Source organism: Erythranthe guttata, chromosome 13 (assembly GCF_056151865.1).
Source record: "Erythranthe guttata isolate IM_541 chromosome 13, IM_541, whole genome shotgun sequence".
NCBI classification, from domain to species: domain Eukaryota; kingdom Viridiplantae; phylum Streptophyta; class Magnoliopsida; order Lamiales; family Phrymaceae; genus Erythranthe; species Erythranthe guttata.
The window spans coordinates 6,636,305-6,657,154 of NC_142545.1; positions in this window are offsets into that span (position 1 = coordinate 6,636,305).

The following is a 20,850-nucleotide window of genomic DNA, read 5'->3' on the forward strand; positions in this document are numbered from 1 at the left end:
TTAAAACAGAAATATAAATTAATCCACAAAAAAATCCACGTAAACGTAAACGTTGAGTGTTATTTCTACACTCCACTGTATCTTTTGTATCTACTGTTCTTGCTGTTGTTTGGTTATGCGTACCAAAGTCCTAGTGTTGTATTTCGTGTTTTTAAGAACATTGTTGCGAATGCACTTTTGCGCATGTCTTTTTACATGTACGTTTGTGCATGTCCGTTTGAGCGAGTGTGTTTGTGCATGTTTGTTGATTTGTATTAATGTCCTAGGATTGTAGTTTGTGTTTTCATGAACCTTTTTGCGAATGCACTTTTGCGTGAGTACTTTTATGCATGATTTTGTACTTTTACTTATGTGCGTATCTTTTGCAGCGAGTGTTTTTGTGCACGCTTCTTGATGCGCATTCGTGTCCTCGAACTGTAGCGGGTATTTTCATGATCGCTTTTGGAATCCAATTTTGACCGTGTTCGAGTCCGAATTTGAAAATTTTACATTAGACAGGAATTGTAGCCAGCTGAAATAGCTTTCTAATGTCGCCAGAACAAGTTGATTTGGAGTCCGGATGAGAATGTTATGCTCGACTTCGTGGACACTACTGAAGATGTTGAGGGATCCTCTCTTCTAATTTGATTTTATTTTCCTAATTGCAACTCTTTTCTTACTCTTTGATCATTTTTGCTTCATGGACACTTCATTATCAATTTGTACCTATAATATACTAAATCCACCAATTAAAACAAAAATAAACATTAACCCATAAAAAAATCCACGTAAACGTAAACGTTGAGTGTTATTTCTACGCTCCGCTGTATCTTTTGTATCTAGTGTTCTTGCTGTTGTTTGGTTATGCGTATTAAAGTCCTAGTGTTGTATTTCGTGTTTTTAAGAACGTTGTAGCGAATGCACTTTTGCGCATGTTTTTTTACATGTACATTTGTGCATGTCCGTTTGAGCGAGTGTGTTTGTGCATGTTTGTTGATTTGTATTAATGTCCTAGGATTGTAGTTTGTGTTTTCATGAACCTTTTTGCGAATGCACTTTTGTGTGAGTACTTTTGTGCATGATTTTGTACTTATACTTATGTGCGTATCTTTTGTAGCGAGTGTTTTTGTGCACGCTTCTTCATGCGCATTCGTGTCCTCAAACTGTAGCGGGTATTTTCATGATCGCTTTTGGAATCCAATTTTGACCGTGTTCGAGTCCGAATTTGAAAATTTTACATTAGACAGGAATTGTAGCCATCTGAAACAGATTTTTAATGCCGCCTGAACCAGTTGATTTGGAGTCCGGATGAGAAAGTTATGCTCGACTTCGTGGACACTACCGAAGATGTTGAGGGATCCTCTCTTCTAATTTGATTTTATTTTCTAATTGCAACTCTTTTCTTACTCTTTGATCATTTTTGCTTCATGGACACCTCATTATCAATTTGTACCTATAGAATACTAAATCCACCAATTAAAACGGAAATATAAATTAATCCATAAAAAAATCCACGTAAACGTAAACGTTGAGTGTTATTTCTACGCTCCGCTGTATCTTTTGTATCTAGTGTTCTTGCTGTTGTTTGGTTATGCGTATTAAAGTCCTAGTGTTGTATTTCGTGTTTTTAAGAACGTTGTTGCGAATGCACTTTTGCGCATGTTTTTTTACATGTACGTTTGCGCATGTCCATTTGAGCGAGTGTGTTTGTGCATGTTTGTTGATTTGTATTAATGTCCTAGGATTGTAGTTTGTGTTTTCATGAACCTTTTTGCGAATGCACTTTTGCGTGAGTACTTTTGTGCATGATTTTGTAGTTTTACTTATGTGCGTATCTTTTGTAGCGATTGTTTTTGTGCACGCTTCTTGATGCGCATTTGTGTCCTCGAACTGTTGCGGGTATTTTCATGATCGCTTTTGGAATCCAATTTTGACCGTGTTCGAGTCCGAATTTGGAAATTTGACTTTAGACAGGAAATGTAGCCAGCTGAAATAGCTTTCTATTGCCGCTGGAACCAGTTGATTTGGAGTCCGGATGAGAAAGTTATGCTCGACTTCGTTGACACTATCGAAGATGTTGAGGGATCCTCTCTTCTAATTCGATTTTATTTTCCTAATTGCAACTCTTTTCTTACTCTTTGATCATTTTTGCTTCATGGACACCTCATTATCAATTTGTACCTATAGAATACTAAATCCACCAATTAAAACAGAAATATAAATTAATCCACAAAAAAATCCACGTAAACGTAAACGTTGAGTGTTATTTCTACACTCCACTGTATCTTTTGTATCTACTGTTCTTGCTGTTGTTTGGTTATGCGTACCAAAGTCCTAGTGTTGTATTTCGTGTTTTTAAGAACATTGTTGCGAATGCACTTTTGCGCATGTCTTTTTACATGTACGTTTGTGCATGTCCGTTTGAGCGAGTGTGTTTGTGCATGTTTGTTGATTTGTATTAATGTCCTAGGATTGTAGTTTGTGTTTTCATGAACCTTTTTTCGAATGCACTTTTGCGTGAGTACTTTTATGCATGATTTTGTACTTTTACTTATGTGCGTATCTTTTGCAGCGAGTGTTTTTGTGCACGCTTCTTGATGCGCATTCGTGTCCTCGAACTGTAGCGGGTATTTTCATGATCGCTTTTGGAATCCAATTTTGACCGTGTTCGAGTCCGAATTTGAAAATTTTACATTAGACAGGAATTGTAGCCAGCTGAAATAGCTTTCTAATGTCGCCAGAACAAGTTGATTTGGAGTCCGGATGAGAATGTTATGCTCGACTTCGTGGACACTACTGAAGATGTTGAGGGATCCTCTCTTCTAATTTGATTTTATTTTCCTAATTGCAACTCTTTTCTTACTCTTTGATCATTTTTGCTTCATGGACACTTCATTATCAATTTGTACCTATAATATACTAAATCCACCAATTAAAACAAAAATAAACATTAACCCATTAAAAAATCCACGTAAACGTAAACGTTGAGTGTTATTTCTACGCTCCGCTGTATCTTTTGTATCTAGTGTTCTTGCTGTTGTTTGGTTATGCGTATTAAAGTCCTAGTGTTGTATTTCGTGTTTTTAAGAACGTTGTTGCGAATGCACTTTTGCGCATGTTTTTTTACATGTACATTTGTGCATGTCCGTTTGAGCGAGTGTGTTTGTGCATGTTTGTTGATTTGTATTAATGTCCTAGGATTGTAGTTTGTGTTTTCATGAACCTTTTTGCGAATGCACTTTTGTGTGAGTACTTTTGTGCATGATTTTGTACTTATACTTATGTGCGTATCTTTTGTAGCGAGTGTTTTTGTGCACGCTTCTTCATGCGCATTCGTGTCCTCAAACTGTAGCGGGTATTTTCATGATCGCTTTTGGAATCCAATTTTGACCGTGTTCGAGTCCGAATTTGAAAATTTTACATTAGACAGGAATTGTAGCCATCTGAAACAGATTTTTAATGCCGCCGGAACCAGTTGATTTGGAGTCCGGATGAGAAAGTTATGCTCGACTTCGTGGACACTACCGAAGATGTTGAGGGATCCTCTCTTCTAATTTGATTTTATTTTCTAATTGCAACTCTTTTCTTACTCTTTGATCATTTTTGCTTCATGGACACCTCATTATCAATTTGTACCTATAGAATACTAAATCCAGCAATTAAAACAGAAATATAAATTAATCCACAAAAAAATCCACGTAAACGTAAACGTTGAGTGTTATTTCTACGCTCCGCTGTATCTTTTGTATCTAGTGTTCTTGCTGTTGTTTGGTTATGCGTATTAAAGTCCTAGTGTTGTATTTCGTGTTTTTAAGAACGTTGTTGCGAATGCACTTTTGAGCATGTTTTTTTACATGTACGTTTGTGCATGTCCATTTAAGCGAGTGTGTTTGTGCATGTTTGTTGATTTGTATTAATGTCCTAGGATTGTAGTTTGTGTTTTCATGAATCTTTTTGCGAATGCACTTTTGCGTGAGTACTTTTGTGCATGATTTTGTACTTTTACTTATGTGCGTATCTTTTGTAGCGAGTGTTTTTGTGCACGTTTCTTGATGCGCATTCGTGTCCTCGAACTTTCGCGGGTGTTTTCATGATCGCGTTTGGAATCAAATTTTGACCGTGTTCGAGTTCGAATTTGGAAATTTGACATTAGACAGGAAATGTAGCCAGCTGAAATAGCTTTCTAATGCCGCTGGAACCAGTTGATTTGGAGTCCGGATGAGAAAGTTATGCTCGACTTCGTGGACACTATCGAAGATGTTGAGGGATCCTCTCTTCTAATTCGATTTTATTTTCCTAATTGCAACTCTTTTCTTACTCTTTGATCATTTTTGCTTCATGGACACCTCATTATCAATTTGTACCTATAGAATTCTAAATCCACCAATTAAAACAGAAATATAAATTAATCCACAAAAAAATCCACGTAAACGTAAACGTTGAGTGTTATTTCTACACTCCGCTGTATCTTTTGTATCTAGTGTTCTTGCTGTTGTTAGGTTATGCGTATTAAAGTCCTAGTGTTGCATTTCGTGTTTTTAAGAACGTTGTTGCGAATGCACTTTTGCGCTCGTTTTTTTACATGTACGTTTGTGCATATCCATTTGAGCGAGTGTGTTTGTGCATGTTTGTTGATTTGTATTAATGTCGTAGGATTGTAGTTTGTGTTTTCATGAACCTTTTTGCGAATGCACTTCTGCGTGAGTACTTTTGTGCATGATTTTGTACTTTTAATTATGTGCGTATCTTTCGTAGCGAGTGTTTTTGTGCACGTTTCTTGATGCGCATTCGTATCCTCGAACTGTCGCGGGTATTTTCATGATCGCTTTTGGAATCCAATTTTGATTGTCTTCGAGTCCGAATTTGCAAATTTGACATTAGACAGGTATTGTAGCCAGCTGAAATAGCTTTCTAATGCCGCCGGAACCAGTTGACTTGGAGTCCGGATGAGAAAGTTATGCTCGACTTCGTGGACACTAACGACGATGTTGAGGGATCCTCTGTTCTAATTTGATTTTATTTTCTAATTGCAACTCTTTTCTTACTCTTTGATCATTTTTGCTTCATGGACACCTCATTATCAATTTGTACCTATAGAATACTAAATCCAGCAATTAAAACAGAAATATAAATTAATCCACAAAAAAATCCACGTAAACGTAAACGTTGAATGTTATTTCTACGCTCCGCTGTATCTTTTGTATCTAGTGTTCTTGCTGTTGTTTGGTTATGCGTATTAAAGTCCTAGTGTTGTATTTCGTGTTTTTAAGAACGTTGTTGCGAATGCACTTTTGCGCATGTTTTTTTACATGTACGTTTGTGCATGTCCATTTAAGCGAGTGGTTTGTTGATTTGTATTAATGTCCTAGGATTGTAGTTTGTGTTTTCATGAATCTTTTTGCGAATGCACTTTTGCGTGAGTACTTTTGTGCATGATTTTGTACTTTTACTTATGTGCGTATCTTTTGTAGCGAGTGTTTTTGTGCACGTTTCTTGATGCGCATTCGTGTCCTCGAACTTTCGCGGGTATTTTCATGATCGCGTTTGGAATCAAATTTTGACCGTGTTCGAGTTCGAATTTGGAAATTTGACATTAGACATGAAATGTAGCCAGCTGAAATAGCTTTCTAATGCCGCTGGAACCAGTTGATTTGGAGTCCGGATGAGAAAGTTATGCTCGACTTTGTTAAGTGTATATTTTTACACTTTATCGTATCTTTTTATTTGAGCTTTTGGTGTGTTTTAACGATAATTGGTGCTTAAAAAGTTGATTTATTGTATTTTAGGTACAAATTGAAGAATTGGAAAAGTATGGGGTCAAAACTGCAATTTTGGAGAAAATATGGGCCAAAAGTGAAAAAAGCAGAATTCTGGAGAATAGACCGCGCGGCCGTGCGGATTTTAGGCATAAATCTCACACGGCCGTCCGGATGGGCGAGTTGGCGCAGTGAAGGAATCTTAATTGTACAAGGAAACTGCCTTCTTCCCCAAGTTTTTCACCCTATATAAGACCAAGCCAAGCACACAATTAGGGATCCATCTTTTTACGCAATTTCAAGAGCAACAAAGCAATAACGAAGACGAAGAATTCGAAGACTCCAAGCAAAGATTTATCGTCTATGATTTATTTTATTTGCGTTTTTGATTTAATTATGAGTAGCTAAACTACTTATTTCTAGGATTTTATTTGGAACCCTATGTGGGATTTATGAACCCAATTCTATGATTTTATGCAAGTTTTAATTCCGGATTATTTCTTCTACTTGTTTTATTAAGTGCATGAACTTGATCAACTTATGTGCTTTTATGTTATTGTTAATCGCATGAATCGGAAGATCGGGTTAATAATTAGAACTGTGGTAGAAGAGCCTTTGTGGTATTAACATAGGAATATAGTTAATCTCTTAGGTAGCCATTATTGAGATTTGTGCTTAATGCTGTGTTCTAGAATTAATTGCATAGGAATATAGTAATTGAATCTAGAGTATTAGAATTGTAATACACGCGGAAGCGGGTTATGATTATTTTAGCATCTCAGGTTAATAATCCGGGTTAATTACTTGCATAATTGAAGGAATTGGGGGAATAATAATCACGTAGGGGGAAGAATAAAATCCTAGGCTTGTCTACTTTGATTAATCTTCGTTTTTAATTGCTTTCGTGTTCTTGTCTTTTTAATTTGCTTTTTAATTTAGTTTAATTTAGTTATTTCTCCCTAAAGTCGACTGTGTAGGGTGGGCTTGATAATAATTGGTAGAATTTAGCGTCTAGGATTAGATAATTAAATATTCCCTGTGGGTTCGATATCCGGACTTAATTGTCCACTATATTACTTGTACGATACGTGCACTTGCGTGTAGGTTTTCGACCAACAGACTTCGTGGACACTATCGAAGATGTTGAGGGATCCTCTCTTCTAATTCGATTTTATTTTCCTAATTGCAACTCTTTTCTTACTCTTTGATCATTTTTGCTTCATGGACACCTCATTATCAATTTGTACCTATAGAATACTAAATCCACCAATTAAAACAGAAATATAAATTAATCCACAAAAAAATCCACGTAAACGTAAACGTTGAGTGTTATTTCTACACTCCGCTGTATCTTTTGTATCTAGTGTTCTTGCTGTTGTTAGGTTATGCGTATTAAAGTCCTATTGTTGTATTTCGTGTTTTTAAGAACGTTGTTGCGAATGCACTTTTGCGCATGTTTTTTTACATGTACGTTTGTGCATGTCCATTTAAGCGAGTGTGTTTGTGCATGTTTGTTGATTTGTATTAATGTCCTAGGATTGTAGTTTGTGTTTTCATGAATCTTTTTGCGAATGCTTTTTTGCGTGAGTACTTTTGTGCATGATTTTGTACTTTTACTTATGTGCGTATCTTTTGTAGCGAGTGTTTTTGTGCACGTTTCTTGATGCGCATTCGTGTCCTCGAACTTTCGCGGGTATTTTCATGATCGCTTTTGGAATCCAATTTTGATTGTCTTCGAGTCCGAATTTGGAAATTTGACATTAGACAGGAATTGTAGCCAGCTGAAATAGCTTTCTAATGCTACCGGAACCAGTTGATTTGGTGTGCGGATGAGACAGTTATGCCTGACTTCGTGGACACTACCAAAGATGTTGAGGGATCCTCTCTTTTAATTTGATTTTATTTTCCTAATTGCAACTCTTTTCTTACTCTTTGATCATTTTTGCTTCATGGGCACCTCATTATCAATTTGTACCTATAGAATACTAAATCCACCAATTAATACAGAAATATAAATTAATCCATACAATAATCCACGTAAACGTAAACGTTGAGTGTTATTTCTACACTCCGCTGTATCTTTTGTATCTAGTGTCTTGCTGTTGTTAGGTTATGCGTATTAAAGTCCTAGTGTTGTATTTCGTGTTTTTAAGAACGTTGTTGCGAATGCACTTTTGCGCATGTTTTTTTATATGTACGTTTGTGCATATCCATTTGAGCGAGTGTGTTTGTGCATGTTTGTTGATTTGTATTAATGTCGTAGGATTGTAGTTTGTGTTTTCATGAACCTTTTTGCGAATGCACTTCTGCGTGAGTACTTTTGTGCATGATTTTGTACTTTTTATTATGTGCGTATCTTTCGTAGCGAGTGTTTTTGTGCACGTTTCTTGATGCGCATTCGTGTCCTCGAACTGTCGCGGGTATTTTCATGATCGCTTTTGGAATCCAATTTTGATTGTCTTCGAGTCCGAATTTGGAAATTTGACATTAGACAAGAATTGTAGCCAGCTGAAATAGCTTTCTAATGCCGCCGGAACCAGTTGACTTGGAGTCCGGATGAGAAAGTTATGCTCGACTTCGTGGACACTAACGAAGATGTTGAGGGATCCTCTCTTCTAATTTGATTTTATTTTCCTAATTGCAACTCTTTTCTTACTCTTTGATCATTTTTGCTTCATGGACACCTCATTATCAATTTGTACCTATAATATACTAAATCCACCAATTAAAACAGAAATAAACATTTATCCATAAAAAAATCCACGTAAACGTAAACGTTGAGTGTTATTTCTACACTCCACTGTATCTTTTGTATCTAGTGTTCTTGCTGTTGTTTGGTTATGCGTATTAAAGTCCTAGTGTTGTATTTCGTGTTTTTAAGAACGTTGTTGCGAATGCACTTTTGCGCATGTTTTTTTACATGTACGTTTGTGCATGTCCATTTGAGCGAGTGTGTTTGTGCATGTTTGTTGATTTGTAATAATGTCTTAGGATTGTAGTTTGTGTTTTCATGAACCTTTTTGCGAAATCACTTCCGCGTGAGTACTTTTGTGCATGATTTTGTACTTTTACTTATGTGCGTATCTTTTGTAGCGAGTGTTTTTGTGCACGTTTCTTGATGCGCATTCGTGTCCTCGAACTATAGCGGGTATTTTCATGATCGCTTTTCGAATCCAATTTTGACCATGTTTGAGTCCGAATTTGGAAATTTGACACTAGACAGGAATTGTAGCCAGCTGAAATAGCTCTCTAATGCCGCCGGAACTAGTTGATTTGGAGTCCGGATGAGAAAGTTATGCTCGACTTCGTGGACACTACCAAAGATGTTGAGGGATCCTCTCTTTTAATTTGATTTTATTTTCCTAATTGCAACTCTTTTCTTACTCTTTCATCATTTTTGCTTCATGGACACCTCATTATATATTTGTACCTATAGAATACTAAATCCACCAATTAAAACAGAAATATAAATTAATCCATAAAAAAATCCACGTAAACGTAAACGTTGAGTGTTATTTCTACTCTCCGCTATATCTTTTGTATCTAGTGTTCTTGCTGTTGTTTGGTTATGCGTATTAAAGGCTTAGTGTTGTATTTCGTGTTTTTAAGAACGTTGTTGCGAATGCACTTTTGCGCATGTTTTTTTACATGTACGTTTGTGCATATCCATTTGAGCAAGTGTGTTTGTGCATGTTTGTTGATTTGTATTAATGTCGTAGGATTGTAGTTTGTGTTTTCATGAACCTTTTTGCGAATGCACTTCTGCGTGAGTACTTTTGTGCATGATTTTGTACTTTTAATTATGTGCGTATCTTTCGTAGCGAGTGTTTTTGTGCAGATTTCTTGATGCGCATTCGTGTCCTCGAACTGTCGCGGGTATTTTCATGATCGCTTTTGGAATCCAATTTTGATTGTCTTCGAGTCCGAATTTGGAAATTTGACATTAGACAGGAATTGTAGCCAGCTGAAATAACTTTCTAATGCTGCCGGAACCAGTTGATTTGGTGTGCGGATGAGACAGTTATGCCTGACTTCGTGGACACTACCAAAGATGTTGAGGGATCCTCTCTTTTAATTTGATTTTATTTTCCTAATTGCAACTCTTTTCTTACTCTTTGATCATTTTTGCTTCATGGGCACCTCATTATCAATTTGTAACTATAGAATACTAAATCCACCAATTAATACAGAAATATAAATTAATCCATACAATAATCCACGTAAACGTAAACGTTGAGTGTTATTTCTACACTCCGCTGTATCTTTTGTATCTAGTATCTTGCTGTTGTTAGGTTATGCGTATTAAAGTCCTAGTGTTGTATTTCGTGTTTTTAAGAACGTTGTTGCGAATGCACTTTTGCGCATGTTTTTTTATATGTACGTTTGTGCATATCCATTTGAGCGAGTGTGTTTGTGCATGTTTGTTGATTTGTATTAATGTCGAAGGATTGTAGTTTGTGTTTTCATGAACCTTTTTGCGAATGCACTTCTGCGTGAGTACTTTTGTGCATGATTTTGTACTTTTAATTATGTGCGTATCTTTCGTAGCGAGTGTTTCTTGATGCGCATTCGTGTCCTCGAACTGTCGCGGGTATTTTCATGATCGCTTTTGGAATCCAATTTTGATTGTCTTCGAGTCCGAATTTGGAAATTTGACATTAGACAGGAATTGTAGCCAGCTGAAATAGCTTTCTAATGCCGCCGGAACCAGTTGACTTGGAGTCCGGATGAGAAAGTTATGCTCGACTTCGTGGACACTAACGAAGATGTTGAGGGATCCTCTCTTCTAATTTGATTTGATTTTCCTAATTGCAACTCTTTTCTTACTCTTTGATCATTTTTGCTTCATGGACACCTCATTATCAATTTATACCTATAGAATACTAAATCCACCAATTAAAACGGAAATATAAATTAATCCATAAAAAAATCCACGTAAACGTAAACGTTGAGTGTTATTTCTACGCTCCGCTGTATCTTTTGTATCTAGTGTTCTTGCTGTTGTTTGGTTATGCGTATTAAAGTCCTAGTGTTGTATTTCGTGTTTTTAAGAACGTTGTTGCGAATGCACTTTTGCGCATGTTTTTTTACATGTACGTTTGCGCATGTCCATTTAAGCGAGTGTGTTTGTGCATGTTTGTTGATTTGTATTAATGTCCTAGGATTGTAGTTTGTGTTTTCATGAACCTTTTTGCGAATGCACTTTTGCGTGAGTACTTTTGTGCATGATTTTGTACATTTACTTATGTGCGTATCTTTTGTAGCGATTGTTTTTTTGCACGCTTCTTGATGCGCATTTGTGTCCTCGAACTGTTGCAGGTATTTTCATGATCGCTTTTGGAATCCAATTTTGACCGTGTTCGAGTCCGAATTTGGAAATTTGACATTAGACAGGAAATGTAGCCAGCTGAAATAGCTTTCTAATGCCGCTGGAATCAGTTGATTTGGAGTCCGGATGAGAAAGTTATGCTCGACTTCGTGGACACTATCGAAGATGTTGAGGGATCCTCTCTTCTAATTCGATTTTATTTTCCTAATTGCAACTCTTTTCTTACTCTTTGATCATTTTTGCTTCATGGACACCTTATTATCAATTTGTACCTATAGAATACTAAATCCACCAATTAAAACAGAAATATAAATTAATCCACAAAAAAATCCACGTAAACGTAAACGTTGAGTGTTATTTCTACACTCCACTGTATCTTTTGTATCTACTGTTCTTGCTGTTGTTTGGTTATGCGTACCAAAGTCCTAGTGTTGTATTTCGTGTTTTTAAGAACGTTGTTGCGAATGCACTTTTGCGCATGTCTTTTTACATGTACGTTTGTGCATGTCCGTTTGAGCGAGTGTGTTTGTTCATGTTTGTTGATTTGTATTAATGTCCTAGGATTGTAGTTTGTGTTTTCATGAACCTTTTTGCGAATGCACTTTTGCGTGAGTACTTTTGTGCATGATTTTGTACTTTTACTTATGTGCGTATCTTTTGCAGCGAGTGTTTTTGTGCACGCTTCTTGATGCGCATTCGTGTCCTCGAACTGTAGCGGGTATTTTCATGATCGCTTTTGGAATCCAATTTTGACCGTGTTCGAGTCCGAATTTGAAAATTTTACATTAGACAGGAATTGTAGCCAGCTGAAATAGCTTTCTAATGTCGCCAGAACCAGTTGATTTTGAGTCCGGATGAGAATGTTATGCTCGACTTCGTGGACACTACTGAAGATATTGAGGGATCCTCTCTTCTAATTTGATTTTATTTTCCTAATTGCAACTCTTTTCTTACTCTTTGATCATTTTTGCTTCATGGACACTTCATTATCAATTTGTACCTATAATATACTAAATCCACCAATTAAAACAAAAATAAACATTAATCCATAAAAAAATCCACGTAAACGTAAACGTTGAGTGTTATTTCTACGCTCCGCTGTATCTTTTGTATCTAGTGTTCTTGCTGTTGTTTGGTTATGCGTATTAAAGTCCTAGTGTTGTATTTCGTGTTTTTAAGAACGTTGTTGCGAATGCACATTTGCGCATGTTTTTTTACATGTACATTTGTGCATGTCCGTTTGAGCGAGTGTGTTTGTGCATGTTTGTTGATTTGTATTAATGTCCTAGGATTGTAGTTTGTGTTTTCATGAACCTTTTTGCGAATGCACTTTTGTGTGAGTACTTTTGTGCATGATTTTGTACTTATACTTATGTGCGTATCTTTTGTAGCGAGTGTTTTTGTGCACGCTTCTTCATGCGCATTCGTGTCCTCGAACTGTAGCGGGTATTTTCATGATCGCTTTTGGAATCCAATTTTGACCGTGTTCGAGTCCGAATTTGAAAATTTTACATTAGACAGGAATTGTAGCCATCTGAAACAGATTTTTAATGCCGCCGGAACCAGTTGATTTGGAGTCCGGATAAGAAAGTTATGCTCGACTTCGTGGACACTACCGAAGATGTTGAGGGATCCTCTCTTCTAATTTGATTTTATTTTCTAATTGCAACTCTTTTCTTACTCTTTGATCATTTTTGCTTCATGGACACCTCATTATCAATTTGTACCTATAGAATACTAAATCCAGCAATTAAAACAGAAATATAAATTAATCCACAAAAAAATCCACGTAAACGTAAACGTTGAGTGTTATTTCTACGCTCCGCTGTATCTTTTGTATCTAGTGTTCTTGCTGTTGTTTGGTTATGCGTATTAAAGTCCTAGTGTTGTATTTCGTGTTTTTAAGAACGTTGTTGCGAATGCACTTTTGCGCATGTTTTTTTACATGTACGTTTGTGCATGTCCATTTAAGCGAGTGTGTTTGTGCATGTTTGTTGATTTGTATTAATGTCCTAGGATTGTAGTTTGTGTTTTCATGGATCTTTTTGCGAATGCACTTTTGCGTGAGTACTTTTGTGTTAGAGTAGGTGACCAACAAGCCAACTTTTGGCTGTGGTCTTTCGTATTTATTATGGTAATAAACGAACCTTTATTCGTATTAATGATAAAACACCTTGGCATTCTATATCTTTGTCCCTTTGTCACAAGCATAGATATAGTCCTTACAGTTATTACAAGTACTAGTAATTGATCGTTAGGATCGTGAGATATTTACTTAAGTATTATAACTGTTAAACGTGTTCCTAGTCGAAGGGTTACGCCACCAATGAGGATATCGGCCTTTCCCATTAGAAGACTAGCACTTAGTGTATGTGTACTGCATCTCATCAGTAAACGGTATTGTGATATCGGCATGCATAAGTGGGTGCTCGTAAGTTGACGAGTTCACTGAACTCCCTCACCCTAGAAATCTCTAAGTGGTTCCCAATAATCGAGTAGAGATATCTATGGTATAGTTGTACACCATTAGTCCTTATGACCTAGACATCACCGTGACTTCACTAGAGGACCAGCTGTATCGTGACCTGTCTCTGAGTTCCACCGAGGACCATCCCAAGGGCCAGTGTTCGTGCAGTCCGAAATCTAGTGGGAGGTCTGTGCATTGTAGTCGGGGATTCGATCGCTAGAATAGTCTTGGATGTCCTGTGTGTTCTGAAAGTTTGTAATCATTCTAAGTCTCTGGCCAGAGCTGACTAAGTGATGATTAGAGAATTCGATTCTCTAAGTCATGCACGTGACGATTACAACACTTGGAACGATCGCACCGTCATCGAACATATAAAGAGGTCTCGATGAACCAATGCCTCTAGTTCGATCGGGACATATGTATCGAAGGGACCGTACTGTACGTTAACTATATCTGAAGGTTCTTGCAGGCACTTCATTTGTATCTAGGGAATCATGATGCGTAGTTGCTAGACGCCAATCTTGATTCGTTGGGTGATTAAGGTGAAACGAGTTTCATCTTAATCGTAACTCTAAGGGGACGAGTTTTGACCACAAAGGGTTGTGGGCCCACGGCTAGCTTACACCTGAACCATCGAGGGTCACACTGCTCGTGCACATGAGATCTTTGAATAAACGGTCAGAGATAAAATAGTTTATCTTTGCATAATTGGAAGTCAATACGATTGAGTCCAACATTCGTAATTTGGAATTACGAATGAGAATAAGAAAAGGGAAAGAATAGGCGAACATGTTAGTGAACTTTCTAAATCGAGAAGTTTCCAAATTTGGAAAGTCCACTGAACTAGGGTTTCCACTTTTGGAAAGTTGGAAAACAAGAGATGGCACTCGTAATGACGAGGAAGTTATAATGATTCCGAAAATGTAATCGTTGCAATTTTTCGGTCATTGAATTGAGAGATACGAGCAAGTAAAGGAACTAACGAGCTTAAGCTGTTGGGCCCAGTCCAACTTAAGCCCGCTAGGGTTATATGCAAGGGACTATAAATACATGACTTATAGCCCTTTCACACACACATGAAACCCTAACCCTAAAGCGGCCGACCCTCTCTCTCTCGCCATCTCTCCCGCGCGGCCACCACCGCACCACCGTCGCCGCTCCGTCGCCGGAACCGGCCGTTCGTCGGCCGTTCCTTGTTCGGTATTCTTTCTCCTTTATTTTTCTTCCGTTTTATTCTAACTACTTCGTGTCTAGTGCCACGATTTAGTAGATCGAAGTATACGAGGTGAAATCCGAGAGGAGGAAGACAGTAGATCGAGGAATCGAGGAGCAACGCACGAGCCGAAGCCGCACGCTGCCCCACGCGCCGTCCCGAAGCCGCGCGTACGTTACACGCGCCGCCTTGACCTCACGCGCCGCTGCTGCCGTTGCACCGCTGCTGCCCCGATTCTACGGATTGGTTTCCGTAGTAATCACGAAGTGCTAATCGCTCCTACTTCACGCGTCAAGAGGTAAATATACGAAACCCTAGTTTCGTTTAGGGTTTAGTTTAAACTATGATTTCATGCTTGTATTTATATGATTTTATGTGATTATGTGTAATCGGTTTTTAATCATTGCAAGCATGTTATTTGGTTTAAATTGCGAGCATGTTAATTGATTTAAGTACGGTTAAATTTATTAGCATGTATGTTGTTTTATTTTCGCTGGAAGCGCAAAGGTACGCAATTAATTGAATTTAATTTATCGGGCATGTTCTTATGTGTTTTAAAGTCGTTTAAATCGCATAAATTTTTGTTTTCCGCTGCGTATGCGTGCCCGAAACCCAACAGTGGTATCAAAGCTCGTTGCGCAATTAATTGCGTTCGTTTTAATATGCATGTTCGATTTATTAAAGTAGCGATTGTCGTATTATGTAATTGGGAGTTTTCGTAAGTTTAAAATATTTTTGAAATATTGTTTAGAGTTTTTCCAGCTTTAAAATTGTTTAAAATTGGAAAATCGGATCTGAAATTATTTTTAAAACATCGGTTTTTAATTGTTCGGATCGAACCGGTCGAACCGGCCGGTTCGATGGTTGTGTGCGATCTAGTTGACCGAATCCACGTGGATTCGGGTCGGTCAGACCGGTTCCCGATTCGACTGACCCGGCCCACTGATTTGGATCAGCTGGACCGGACAGAACCGGACCGCTTCGGTCCGAACCGGTCAGACCGGTTGGGCCGAACCGGTTCACTGAAAATAAAAAAAAAAATAATAAAAAAAAAAAAAAAAAAAAAAAAATTATTTCAGATTTCTAAAATTAAACTTAAAACAAATTGATTTTAATTTTTGGAAAATTATTTTCAATTAATCCCAATTAGATAATTGGATCGACGATCATCTATTTTAGTAAATAGGTGTTAGATTAATTAATTAATTTAAATTGTTAAATTGATTTCAATTAATAGAACACATATATAATATTGATTATAGTTCAACTTAATTAATAGTACCTCAACATTATTTGAATGATTTATGCTAGTTGAGGTTCTATAATTATTTTGAAAAACTCGATAATTAATTAATGTAATTAATTATGAAATTAGGTCGTATGTTCCTCTTAGGACAATATGCGCTTCCACATACCTTTAGAGAACATAGATGTAGGAATCACATAGACCAATCCAAAACTTCTGATGAGATAAAACTTTTAAATAAAATCCCTCATTCTTAATTCAATTAAGAATCATTTCAAGCTATAAAGAAAAACCCAATCTGTTGAGTTATTTCTTTCCTTCTGCCAACGGTTGGATTATGTGTAGCCCTTTACTATAGTGCAGTAAGCCGTGTTAGCGGGGAGTGCTATGGTAGAGTAAGCTGTAATTCAATTGACATAATGATGAAGGTAGCCATAGAAAAGGGTTATGTTGGATTAACGTGGTCGGCTAGATTAACTAGGGACTGCATTAGTTTGGCATAATCAAGTTCTATGAGCATCTTTGATTGGTAGGTTAGACTTGACACACGACGATTTTGATATTCGCGAGATTAACTTAGGTCATTATCAAGTGTGAGGAAAATTAATTTAGGGTCATATTGTGGATATGATTGATTGTGATCTACCTTTGGGCAAATATAATCGGGCTAGATTAACTACGGGTTATATTTGTCTATTGGACCTAAAGCCCATTAAGAAAAATCAGTTTTCTCGTTTGTCTACTAGAGGGAAGTGGAACTCGATAAAATTAGTGGGAGAACAATTAAATAACACAAGTCCAAACATTTAATTGTAACAATCATTTAACGCGAATCTCTAATAATCCTCTTCTCTATATGTCTCAGATAATTATGTCTAAGAATCCCATAATGTCAATCCTCGACAATAAACTCAATGGCCCTAATTACCTAGATTGGTTGCGTAGTCTTAAGCTTGTGCTAACTGTTGAGGGGCGTCTCTATGTTTTGAACGAGAGGCTTCCCGCCACTATACCTGCCACAGCGACTGATGCTGAAAAGGAAACTTATGAAGTTTGGAAGAAAGATGACACCCATGCTAGGTGCTATATGATAGCCGCCATGGAGCCCGCGCTTGCGAGGAAATATGAGTCTCACTTGCATGCTTTCGATATAAAGGCTCATCTCGATAGCATGTATAGTGAGAATATTAGGGCATCGAGGTACGCTGCTACAAAGGAGTTGATCACAGCGAGACTGCGCGAAGGGACTTCGGTCCACGAGCACTGTCTCAAAATGATCACTCTCCTTGAAAAGCTAGTGAATCTTGATGTCACCCTCCCGGCCGAGCTCTCGTTGGATTTGATCCTGTTGTCTCTTCCTAGTTCCTATGAATCGTTCATAGTGAACTTCAACATGAACAAACTAGATCCTCCCTTGGATGAGTTAATGAACATGTTGGTCAGCTTCGAGTCCACCATTAAGAAAGAGAAGTCTGTTCTCGTTGCTGCTACTTCTGGAAAGAAGAGTTCTTTCCAAAAGAAGAGAAAGGAAAGAGTTCTTTTCCCTAACAGCAAGTTCGAAGTGGGTGAAGGTAGTGGGGGCCCCAAAGCAAAGGTTAGCAAACAAGTTGATGACGCTTGCCATCACTGTGGAAAGAAAGGACATTGGCGCCGCAACTGCAAGGCTTACCTAAAGCAGAAAGGTTCTGAAAAGGGTACGTATTTCATTGACGTAAATTTGTCTGTCAACTCTTCTTCTTGGGTATTGGATACGGGTTGTGGCTCACATTTGTGCAATGATTTGCAGCTAATGACAAGAAGTCGAAGACTTAGAGCGGGTGAGACCTACCTAAGGATGGGGAATGGAGCAAGAGTTGCTGCTGAAGCCATTGGCACTATTTACTTAAATGTTTTGGATTCTAGTTTTCCTATTGTTTTGAACGATTGTTTATTTGTTCCGTCGCTCATTAGAAACCTTATTTCTATTCCTGTATTAGATATTGAAGGTTTTACTTTTGTTTTTGGAAATTCGATTTGCATTATACAAAAGAATGAGAACTTAATTTGCAAAGGACGACTATTAAACAACTCGTATGAACTAAATCCAAATGAAATACCTATTAATGTTATATCAGCAAAACGTAAGGAGATAGATCAAAACCCCACTCAACTTTGGCACGCTAGATTAGGTCATGTCTCTTTAAGAAGGATGAACGATTTTATTAGTGAAGGATTGTTCTCTTTGGAGGACGTGAAATCACTACAAACTTGTGAATCTTGCCTTAAAAGGAAAATGACCAAGTCACCCTACAAAGGGAAAATGGAACGAGCCGAGGGTCTTTTGGATTTAATCCATACAGACGTATGTGGTCGACTAAGTGTTAGTGCGAAGGGTGGATGCAACTACTTCGCTACCTTTACCGACGATTATTCTAGGTATGGGTATGTGTACTTGATGAAGTACAAGTCTGAAACATTTGAAAGGTTCAAAGATTTTAGACACGAAGTGGAAAAGCAACTCGGACGAAGTATTAAGAAGCTGCGATCCGATCGTGGTGGAGAATACTTGAGCATCGAGTTCATTGACTATCTAAAAGAGAATGGGATACAATCCCAATGGACTCCACCGGGAACTCCTCAACTTAATGGAGTCTCCGAACGTCGGAATCGAACTTTATTAGATATGGTTCGATCAATGATGGGGTTCACGAACTTACCGGCATACTTGTGGGGTCATGCACTTCGTACTGCCGCATATTTGCTGAATAGAGTTAACACCAAAGCAGTTAAATCCACACCTTATGAACTTTGGCATTCCCGGAAACCCAAATACAAACATATTAGGATATGGGGTTGTCCCGCTTATGTGAAGCGGTTATTGGGAGATAAGTTGGATAGTAAATCCGACTTGTGCTATTTTGTGGGGTATCCCGAAAACTCAATGGGATACGAGTTCTATTATGTCAAAGAAGCAAAGACGTTTGTTTCAAGAAATGCCACCTTTTTGGAAAGGGAGTTTCTATCCGATAGAAAGGGCAGCATGATAGAACTTGAAGTAGTTCAAGAACCACAAAGTGAAGTTCAAACGCAAGAACAAGCAATCGAACCAATACAACAAATCACTAATATACCTCCTGAACCTACGGTACGTAGATCCGAAAGAGTTCGGAAAATGCCGGATAGGTTATTCCTCCTCGAAAATGATGAAGATCATGTTGATCTTGGACAAGATCCAAGAACATACAATGAGGCCGTATCGGATGCGGACATGGGACATTGGCTAACTGCCATGAAATCCGAAATGGACTCCATGTACTCCAACAAGGTGTGGACCTTGGTAGATCCACCTAAGGGAATTGTTCCTATAGGCTGCAAGTGGATCTATAAGAAGAAAATTGGAGTGGATGGAAAGGTATCGACCTATAAAGCTAGATTGGTAGCGAAAGGTTACACTCAAAGGCAAGGCGTTGACTATGAGGAAACTTTTTCACCAGTCGCGATGCTGAAGTCCATTAGGATTTTGCTGGCCATAGCTGCGTGGTACGACTACGAGATATGGCAAATGGATGTGAAGACCGCCTTCCTTAATGGAGATATTGAGGAAGAAATTTACATGGCGCAGCCGGAAGGCTTCATATCTTCTGGAAGTGGGCAAAAGGTTTGCAAGCTCCAGCGATCCATTTATGGATTGAAACAAGCATCCCGAAGTTGGAACATTAGGTTCGACTCAACTATCAAAGAGTTTGATTTTGAGAAGAATCCGGAGGAACCTTGTGTATACAAGAAGGTTAGTGGGAGGGCATTGATATTTTTAGTGCTTTACGTTGATGACATTCTACTCATTGGGAATGACGTAGGAATGTTGGAGCAAACGAAAGCATGGTTGTCCACACGTTTCTCAATGAAGGATTTGGGAGAAGCATCTTATGTATTAGGAATACGCATCTATAGAGATAGAGCGAGAAAGATGCTTGGCTTATCCCAAAGCCTGTACATAGACACCGTTATGAAACGGTTTAGCATGGAAGAATCCAAGAAGGGATTCTTTCCAATGTCCCATGGGGTTCGTCTCTCGAAATCTATGTGTCCTCAAACACCTAGTGAAATCGAGGAGATGAAAAGGACGCCGTATGCTTCTGCCATAGGAAGCATAATGTATGGCATGCTATGTACGAGACTCGATATTGCGTATGCTGTGAGTGTCACAAAGCAGATATCAGTCTAACCCCAGCCCGGCTCATTGGAAAGCCGTGAAAGATATCCTCAAGTACTTACGAAGGACTAAGGATATATTTTTGGTCTATGGGGGTGCCGAGTTGAAATTAGAGGGTTTTACCGACTCTAGTTTTCAATCGGACGTGGACGACTCAAAGTCGAATTCTGGATTTATATTCACGCTTAATGGTGGTGCCGTGTGTTGGAAGAGTTCCAAGCAAAACACGATGGCCGATTCCACTACCGAAGCGGAATACATTGCAGCGTTCGAAGCTGCAAAAGATGGGACTTGGATAAGGAAGTTCATCCAAGAGTTGGGTGTTATTCCTAATGCTAGTGATCCAGTACCGTTGTACTGTGATAACATCGGAGCCTTGGCGCAAGCTAAGGAGCCGGGATCTCATCAGAAGTCAAAGCATATTCTGAGAAAGTATCATGTGATCCGAGAGATCATTGATAGAGGTGAAGTTAAAGTAGAACGAGTCACCTCGGAAGAGAACGTTGCAGACCCCTTTACGAAGCCTTTACCGAGATCGGTCCATGAGAAACATCGAGAGTCGATGGGATTGCGATTCATGGGTAGTTGGCTTTAGGTCAAGTGGGAGATTGTTAGAGTAGGTGACCAACAAGCCAACTTTTGGCTGTGGTCTTTCGTATTTATTATGG